The sequence below is a fragment of the Danio rerio genome, chromosome 8 (assembly GCF_049306965.1).
Source record: "Danio rerio strain Tuebingen ecotype United States chromosome 8, GRCz12tu, whole genome shotgun sequence".
Lineage (NCBI taxonomy): Eukaryota > Metazoa > Chordata > Actinopteri > Cypriniformes > Danionidae > Danio > Danio rerio.
Genome location: NC_133183.1, coordinates 1,234,246 through 1,244,954, shown reverse-complemented (window position 1 = coordinate 1,244,954; position 10,709 = coordinate 1,234,246).

The following is a 10,709-nucleotide window of genomic DNA, read 5'->3' as shown; positions in this document are numbered from 1 at the left end:
AAGTGTTTATATTTAGTTTCGTTTTTATTCAGCTTATTTAGAAAAACGTTTGGAGCATTTTAAAAATAAGTTGTTTTTTTTTAACGAACAGCACCCAGCGGAAGACAATCATTGTCTGTTTGATCAGTTTGCCTTCTCAGATCATCACGACTTGCCTAAAATAAAAGATATAAAACAGTTCAAGTATAAAACAATGGTAGCTTAAAGGTTAAAGAATGTGTGCTATTAGGCGCATAGTTTGCTTATAAAAAGCTTGCAGGACATCGAGGCGCCAGAGCAATCACTTGCATTTTTTCAGTGGGAGCAATTTAAAGTTATCCGTCATTTTTGCTCACAAAGTACGAGTAATACATCAAAAAACGTTACAGCGTTTTTATAAAATAAAGAAAACCAAAATTATGCGCTTTCTGTCGTCTGGTTTTTGAACAGGAGCGCTTAACAAAATGAAGCTAAATGTATATGCCTCACAGACATAATAAATATATTTATAGAAAGCTTTAAATTATTACTTAACGAAATAAAACAAATCGAAAACAAAAAAACTCCTTCATGTAATCCGTAAAGATGAATTTCTAAAGGCGAGTCCAAGAGGAGATTGCCAGTCAGGATCTTTGCGACACTGACTCAGAATAAGTTTATTAATAAATAATTAAGATATGTCCTTACTCTTTCCTCGACACATTCATTGTTATTTGTTTTTGCCGGTGCTTGGGGCGAGTTTTAGCTTATTGTGTGCGCTTGAACGCGGATTCACAGTAGCAGTTTTAACATGGAGTGACACGACATCTGACGTACAGATGACACTGGCACATGCCACTGAGTGTAGTGACACTTCCGGTGGCACGTCCGGTTTTCCACTGTCATGTGTCACTCGCTAGTGGCATGTGTAGTGACCTGTGTCACTCAGAGTGTCGCGCTGCATGTCACTGCAGTGACATCGACACCCGGCAAAGCTTATGACATTAATTAACACGAGCAAAACCATATTTAATCATTACGCGACTTTTAACCTAATTTATCGCGTCGCAAGTTAGTTTATTTGCTGAGCTACGATGTTTTAATTTAAACGCATTTATTTCATGTATTCGTAGTCATACTTCCGTACGTAATATAGTCATTTGACAGTACATGTCAGTCAAATTTATTGTGGCATGCTTATTTACGGGAGGGGTTACACTTATCTGTTGTACTGTATATTATTGCATCCTGGCAGTTCCTTTGTTCCCTACAATATGGACTTCTCTATGTTTTTAATTCATTCATTTATTTTATTATTTAACTTTTTTTCATTTTAAGGTATTTTAAATAATATCCTTTAAAAAGTTTTAATAAAATGCATGTTGAAAACTCATAACATATATGCATGTAAGATAACAGGTGTCATTTGCTTAATGATTTTTAAATATTACAGCAAAGAGACTTATAAGATTAATGTGCTTATAACGTGCTTATACTGACACCTACTGGCACATGTCACAAGATCACTGACACTGGCATGTGTCACTGACATTACTGGCATGTGTCTAAAAAGAGCCGCTTGACAATAATGATGATCAGGGTTACACATAGGCTGTTAATATATTTGGGCCCAGGGGCCCACAAGTTATGTGTTAAAAGTGCGTTGCATACATAGTACCCCCACCCCTACTCACCTCAGGGGCAAGGAAAAAAAGTTCAGGCTCAGGAATTTTTTCCACTATCAGCCCTGCACTTATTCATTCATTCATTTTCTTGTCGGCTTAGTCCCTTTATTAATCCGGGGTCACCACAGCGGAATGAACCGCCAACTTATCCAGCAAGATTTTACGCAGCTGATGCCCTTCCAGCCGCAACCCATCTCTGGGAAACATCCACACACACATTCACACACACTCATACACTATACGGACAAATTAGCCTACCCAATTCACCTGTACTGCATGTGTTTGGACTGCGGGGGAAACCGAAGCACCCGGAAGAAACCCATGTGAACGCAGGGAGAACATGCAAACTCCACACAGAAACGCCAACTGAGCCGAGGCTCGAACCAGCGACCTTCTTGCTGTGAGGCGACAGCACTACCTACTGCGCCACTGCTTCGCCCTTAATCCACTTAAATTTATATAATCATTTTCTTATTACAAATTTAAGGTCAAACTACTTACATTAATTAAAATGAGTTGAAACGACACAATTTTTGTGGTTTTGTTTGGGGCAACTTAATGGTATAATGTTCAGTCCGCTTAACTTTGTGAAAATCTTTAAGTAAACTTAATGGATTTGTTTTGGGGCGACATGAAGAAAAATCCAGCATTCTTACAGTGTCAAAAATTAACTTGTTGCTTGTTCAGACGGCTTAGATTTTTTTTTTTGGGACAATTTAATAGTTTTATGTTCAATCTAATTAAATTGATAAATTATAATAATAATTTGAACTCAGTTCAAACTACATACAGTATTTAAGATGTGTTGAAAACAATTGTTGTGGTTTTGTTTGGGACAACTTAATAGTCTAATCTACTTATATTTGTGAAAATGATTAAGTACACTTAAGCGATTTGTGATGGGACAATATGAAGGGATTGTGTGGATCATCAGCAATTTTTGACAGTGTACACTCAAAATAGCTTTTTGCAGCTTGTTCAAACTCCCAATTTTAAAAATGAGTTGAAACAACACAATTCTTATGATTTTTTGGGTCAGGTTAATAGTTTTTTGTTCAATCTACTTGAATTTGTAAAAACAATCATTATGTAAAGTTCAAACTACTTACAGTATTTAAAATGAGTTGAAACAACACAAATATTGTGGGTTTGTTGTGGGACAGCTGAATACTTTTATGTTCAATCCATTTATAAAATAATGATTAAGTGCACTTAACATGAAGGGATTGTGTGTAACCCAGCATTCTTCACAGCGTACACTCAAAAAATGGCTTTTGCTACTTGTTTAGACTACTTATTTTAAAATGAGTTAAAACAACACTATTATTACCCTTTTTTAGGACAGCTTAATAGTTTTATGTTCAATTTACTTAAATAAAAAAAGGAAATAAACTTAAGCGGTTTGTGTTGGGACAACATGAAGGAATTGTGTGGAACCCAGCATTTTTTTCTAAATGATGGTCTATGCCAAAAGCACATTTTACATGTGAGCATCACTAATGAAACCCTCCTGGAGAATCTGAGAATATCATATATCAGTGGTTCTCAAACTATGGTATGCGTACCACTAGTGGTACACGGGCTTACTTCTAGTGGCTACGTGGAGAAATCACTGAGCAATGAAAGACAAAATGTATACAAACTTAATCATTTGATGCATTTGATAACGCTGATGTGATCAGCATTGGCTGTTCTCTAAAGCAGTGGTTCTCAAACTTTTTTCGCCAAGTACCACCTCAGAAAAAAATTGTCTCTCCAAGTACCACCAAAACGACCAGTATTAAAATACAGTAGTGTAGTAGGCCTAATGAAGCAGCTAAACCTCTGGACAGTTCAAAAATGAGGCAGATTAATTTCTATTATTATGAATATTTATTATTGTCAGCAACTTTAAACATAATAAATAGCTTCAACATTAACACTGCCCTGTGCTTACAGGTAAAAAAATAATGTTTAAATTAAAATGTGCTTCTAAAAGTTCATTAGAAATGGTCTTAAAAAGAAAAAAGAAAATTGCTGTACTTAAATGTAAAGTATTAACATATAGAAGCCTTGGACCTCCTAAATATAGGCTATTTGTGATCTTACTCATATATAAAATGATTTTGAAAAGTTTTGTAATAGATGTTGCACATATTTAAAACGTATTTGTATGTATTTGAAATCTAAACATTAACTTTAAATGTATGATTTGGATTTACATATTTAATTTAGAAATTAGATCTGCTTACTGCAAGTTTAGGCTTTTGTGTGTCAAGTGATTAAACTATACCTGTCAACATTGGGAAATAAAAATACAAGATAAGCCCCCAACAACTGTTACAAATAAATGCAGGAGATTAGCTTCAAATGATGGAATACATAACAAACATTAGAAAATTGAAAATAAAATAAAAGTTTTCTCCTATTAAAATCAATTTACTGATCACATTGGTGCTGTAAGTGTCAAAGGGTTAAAAGTGTGTTCATTTTATTTACTTAAATTATTCAGCAATTCCTCCGAGTACCACTAGAAGGAAGCCTGCGTACCACTAGTGGTACACGTACCACAGTTTGAGAACCACTGATCTAAAGCCTACGATCAAATCGCTGTGCTTAGAATGTTTACTTTAGTGTATTGCGTCATCAGCTGCTAAAAATCTACTCAATTGACGGAGAACTAGAGAAAGAGGTTTGTGGTGCTTGCATAGCCGGATACTGTACGAGCTAGAGCAGTGGTCCCTAACCCTCAGGCCACAGACCAGCACCGATCAATTGGTACCGGGCTGCACAAAAAAAAAATCATGAATTATTTCAGTTTTATTCATAATCTGAGTCTGAATGATCATTTATTTTGAAAAATTACCATATTCTATTGTTACATCTCGGTCACTTGAGTGCCAAAATTTAACCCACAGGCTAGCAAAATGAGTAAGAACTGCAGCACGACGCGCTTGCTTATTCCAGGCGTACTCAGTTGAAAACATCTTAACTTTTCAGAATGCCGCACCGCGAGTCACATGAAAACAACGACTGATCAGCTTCATATTTCGTTGATTGAATAGGACTCTGCCTCGTCTTCGAACTGTGCACAGCTGTATCTGCTTAATTAGGCCTACTGCACTACTTTATTTCAATACTGGTTATTATGGTGGTAACTGGAGAGACTATTTTTTTTCTGAGGTGGTACTTGGTGAAAAAAGTTTGAGAACCACTGTCTTCTATCATCTTATTTATTGGAGAAAATCACACTGTAATCACACATTGCTTTTGAGAAATGAAACTTCAAAAAAAAAAAATTGTTCAGAAATTTTTTTAAAATGAGTTGAAACAACACAGCTAAATAGAAAAATGTTAAAAAAATTAAGTAATCTTATCCAGTTACCGGATCCGTGACATCATCGACTTTCGCTTTCAGATTTAAAGGGCTAGCATTGTATTAGACCCCCGTTAGTGGTTTTGTTTGAAAGTGTAGAATCTATATTTTATGCATATATGCATCACTTTGGTTTTTATTCTACTGTACAAAAGTTATTTACACTTAAATACACAGTATTTTGGAGACCCGAGCTGGGTATTGAACATTGGTTCATTTTCATTTTTCATTTGACACATGTACAAGTTATAGCTCAAATGAAAGCTCTTGCCGGTGCTCATACGGTTCTAGCATTCTTTATACTGAATTATATTCACATATCAAACAGTTGCCGATCGCAGAAGTGAAAACAATACATTCATGATCAATAAGCAGCCCCAGATAGCACAGACAGCTGTCATCTCTTACCTTATGCTGTGCCCTTCAGGGCCATTTCTCATCTGTTTTTGAGCTGATGTGCATAAGTAATCCTTTTATATGTCTGACGTGCTCCAAACACAGTGAATTATGTTTGATCAAACAAAAGAATAGTGAAATATGAAAACAATGATCGCTCCTGTGGCTTGTACATCACCTCTCATCAGTTGGAATGCAAAAACTTTTGCATAGATTATGGTGGAGACATTTTTCTTTTTTCCTATGATTACAGACATGTGCAGGAACCACCAACATTAATTACAGCACGCTCGACCACACACAACCTAACAGAGACACTTTCAAATTTGAGTTTATAAAAAAAATACAAAAAGCGCCTCTTTTTTAGGTGTTTATTATAACACAGACAACATATACAGATATTTAAAACACTTTCAATAGTGTTTTATGAAAATTTAAAGGGTTTCCTTTAAAATGAGACCACATTTTTGCATTTACACCTCTGCATGTGGATTTGGGAAGCTTTTAAATTTGTGTAGGCAAAATCCAGGCGGAAATCCCCACGTACTGTAGCAGCAGACTTTATTCAAACTACTTAGTGTTATTTAAAATGAGGTAAAACAACACAATTCTTGCATTTTTTTTTATTTTATTTTGTGGGTCAGCTGAATACTTCTTGATGTTCAATCCGCTTAAATTGGAAAATTTAACCCAGCATTTGTATAGTAGAGTTTGCTGGAGGCATCGCTGTTGTTTGACACTGCTAGTTTAACCCCAGTGCCTATAGAAAATCCTCATATGTGAAAATCTATACGTTTACTTGCATTACACCCTGCTTTCAAAAGAGTTAGAAAGGTTATGAAAAGAGAAGGCTACAAACACATTTTAAAGGCTGGAATAGTTATTTTGGAGTGGGATTTGATTTCAGGCTGTATGACCAATAAAGTAGGTTAATTACCTTTAAAGAGGGATATGATGATTTTCTATAGACACTGTAGATGTGAAAATGACATGTTCAGCTTAAATGATTGTCAATCTTCAGCGCTATGGTGTACAAATTAAATTAACTTGGTCTCATTTACAAGAAGACGCTTGTCAGATAGTAAAAAGTTGAAGACAACAAAAGTTACGCGATGTTGTTTACGAAAATGATAAATAAATGTACATTATTTTATGTTGAATAAAATGTGTATTCTAAAAACTCTGTTTTAGCTCCTAAAATTAACAAATCTAAGCTACATATTTGAGCAAATTACATTCTAAATTGGAAGTTAATATCAAAAAATGTAAAGCAAGATTCATTTGGCCGCAGTATCACACATAACCACCAGGTGACATATAGTTTACACTGCTGACCATATGGGGGCACTCCTCAGTTCTGTGAATGCTTTAAGGAATATGAACCATATTTTATTTTAAAGTATGGGAAGTATTCAGAAATCTTTGATCTTTCCAATGATATATAGTTTGTCATGATTAGATTGTGATTTAATTGCAACAAAAAAGTGCTGTTAAGAATACTAGTGGCATGACGGTGACAGCCAAGGGCATGCCCGTAGCCAGGGGGGAGGTTGGGTGGTTTGAATGAACCAACCCCCACAGCCACAAGGTCCAGAATTTCTTTCATTCATTCATTTTCTTGTCGGCTTAGTCCCTTTATTTATCTGGGGTCGCCACAGCGGAATGAACCACCAACTTATCCAGCAAGTTTTACGCAGCGGATGCCCTTCCAACCGCAACCCATCACTGGGAAACATCCATACACACACACACTCATACACTATGGACAATTTAGCCCAATTCACCTGTACCGCATGTCTTTGGACTGTGGGGGAAACCAGAGCACCCGGAGGAAACCCACGCGAACGCAGGGAGGACATGCAAACTCCACACAGAAACGCCAACTGAGCCGAGGATCGAACCAGCGACCCAGCTGAACCCACCCCTCACTGACCAAGGTCATGCTGGGTCCATGCTGTTTCATATCTAAAGTTTGCTGAAAGGCTACCTTTTACTCATATTTTAAGTAATATTTACAACCAGTGCTTTTACTACTTGCTCTACACTTTTCGGCATGTAATGGTTCTTTTACTCTAGTATGATTTTTCAGTATTCCACCACTGCTTATAAGTTTTTTTTTCCTTAAAGCAAGCAAAATATTAATGTTTTTCAGTTGAAATGATTATTTTGCTTGTTTTAAGGAAAAACTCTTTTAATGTTGATTGATTATTTTCTGACTATTTTTACTTGTCTAGAAAATGCTTCTTGATTTTAGTATATTGAGATAATTGGACTAGAAACAAGACAAAAATAATCTGAAGCTGCATCCCAAATGGCACACTATGCACTCATGCACTATGTAGTTATGCACTTACACACTCAACAGCACAGTATATGTATGTAGTGTCGTCCCAAATGGAACACTAATGTTTTTTTACTAAGCGGAAATTCAAACCTGTTTTCCTGATGACGGTTGCCAAATCAGTGAAATAAATGACCAGACTACCAAATAATACCTGTCGCGAGTATAACCGCAATCACCATCGGGAGGCGCTATAATCACTCTTGTAGGAGAATTTTGCTTTCACCATCCACAATAAATAAAGTTATCCAACATTTGCACACGATAGCTCCGCCTCTTCCGCTACGTAAGCAAACCTGAGGTCGTTAGCTGCGTCCCAAATGGCACACTATACACTATGCACTCATGCACTATGTACTGTACTTATGCACTTACACACTTTACAGCACAGTATATGTATGTAGTGTCGTCCCAAATGGCACACTAATGTTTTTTTACTAAGCGGAAATTCAAACCGTTTTCCTGATGACGTTTGACGGTTGCCAAATCAGTGAAATAAATGACCAGACTACCAAATAATACCTGTCGTGAGTATAACCGCAATCACCATCGGGAGGCGCTATAATCACTCTTGTAGGAGAGTTTTGCTTTCACCATCCACAACAAATAAAGTTATCCAACATGTGCGCCTGATAGCTCCGCCCCTTCCGCTACGTGAGCAAACCTGCGGTCGTTGAGTGCGTGAAGTGTCCATCATTACACACTTCATTTTAGCGGCTGAATGAGTGCATCATCCGGGTAATTAAAGTGCACTTATTATTTTTAGAGTTTTCAGTGTGAACGCACTACTTACACTAGTACCACTACAAAATGGCGTAGAATAGTGCATAAGTGCGATTTGGGACGCAGCTATACTCTTAGTAAGAAGCTCCTTTTTTTGCAGTGTGTGTGTAAAGAGTTTCTGTGGTTTGATTTCCACGTTTTTGAGTTGCTCCTGAAGTGTGTGTGGACGTTTCTGATTTGTGTGTGTGTGTGTGTGTGTGTCCACTGTACAGCACACTTGTGTGTTTGTTTTTCCAGAAGAGTTCACATCAGTCACATCAAGATCAACAAAACAAGCCATGCAGGAAATAACCTAGTTCAGATGTTTTCATGAAAACTCTTCCAGTTTCTGCTTCCCAAACTGCAGATAAATAAACTCTGCCTGCGCTTTGGCTCTCAGACACCACAGCAGCATAACGAGAGAGAAGAATGCTCCATACCTGACCAGATCAACACACATGTGCTTCTCGAACACACTGCAAAACATGCTCTTCTTGTTTCTAGTCCGAAAATCTACAAATTCTTACTTCGAGAAGCTTTTTCTGGACAAGTAAAACCATGTTATTTTATTTTCAGAAATGTATTCATTACTGGGAAAACCATCACTGGGAAACACCCATACAGTCTTGCTTTCACACTCGTACTCTACAGCCAATGTAGTTCATCAATTCCCCTATAGCGCGTGTGTTTGGACTGTGTGTGAAACCGGAGCAACCAGTGGAAACACATGCCAACATGGGGAGAACATGCAAACTCCACACAGAGACACCAACTGACCCAGCCAGGACTCGAACCTGCGACCTTCTTGCCATCGTGTTGCCTTTTCAGGAATTATATGTCAAATATATTTAGCAAACAAACCCTAATTTCTTAAGTAATTTAGTTTCTGTAATAAACTGATCTTGATTTCGGACATTTCATTTCAGTTCAGATTGTTACAGCTTTACACAAACATAATAAATTATATAAACTTAATGAAATAGGATGCAAATACCAAGTAAATCAGGAAGCAAGTAAAAATGATTGTTTTCAGAAATAAGTCACATTTTTACGTTAAAACAAGCAAAACTATCTTGTTTTCAGTTTACTTTGCTGACCTGATTGTCATATTATTTTACTTGCTTTAAGGAAAAACTCACCTAATCTTGATTTTATTACTTCTGTAAATAAAACAATGTTTTTTTTAAACAACGCTTGTCGAGACACTGCTCGCTGCAGAGCCATTTGGGCAGAGATGAGCTCCAGCGAGGGGCAGCATGAGCTCTCGCTCCTCCTTCTATAAGCTGTTTTAATGCGTACACCAACCCCTCCCCTAACCCTACCCCCAGTGACATCACTCGTAGAAGAAATGCAAGAAAGGAGGAGCGAGAGCTGAAGCTCCCCCTCACTGGAGCTCAGCTCTGCCCAAATGGTTCTGCAGTGAGCACCACTTGGGAAAATGCCTCTTGATTTAATCATTTGTAGATATTTGGACTAAAAATTAGACAAAAACACATTAAGAAAAGCTTTTTTTTTCTCAGCGCAGCAGTGATTTGTGTTCAGGATTCCATTCCTAACATTGTCAAATCAAGAGACGTTTACTGCAGGAGCTAAATACTAAATAAAGATAAGAAATACCTCAAATAAAGCTAGTTTTATTTACAGTGATGATAATAATAATATTTTAAAAATAATCTTCAGCAAACTAAATTTATTTCCTACGACCTGTAGCACACTGCAAACTGTTTTATTTTCTTAATTTAGTCTTGTTTCTGGTCCAAATGTCTACAAACTCTTAAATCAAAAAGCATTTTGATTTACAAAAAATATTGTTTTGTTTTTTTAGAAATGATAAGTCAAAATTAAGTGAGTTTTTACTTTAAAATAATAATCTGCCAGTGGAATAAGTTAAAAACAATCTTGTTTTTTAGTTTGAAATAAGTTTATTTACATTTACATTTAGTCATTTAGCAGACGCTTTTATCCAAAGCGACTTACAAATGAGGACAAGGAAGCAATTTACACAACTATAAGAGCAACAATGAAGAAGTGCCATAGGCAAGTTCCAGGTGTGTAAAGTGTAAGACGGAAAACATTAGTAATGTAAGTTTAGTGGTGGATCCAGAGAGGCAATTGCAGATGAGGAAGGGAAGTGGAGACTAAATAGTTGAGTTGTTAGTGGTTTCTTGAAGACAGCGAGTGACTCTGCCGTTCTGATGCAGTTAGGGAGTTC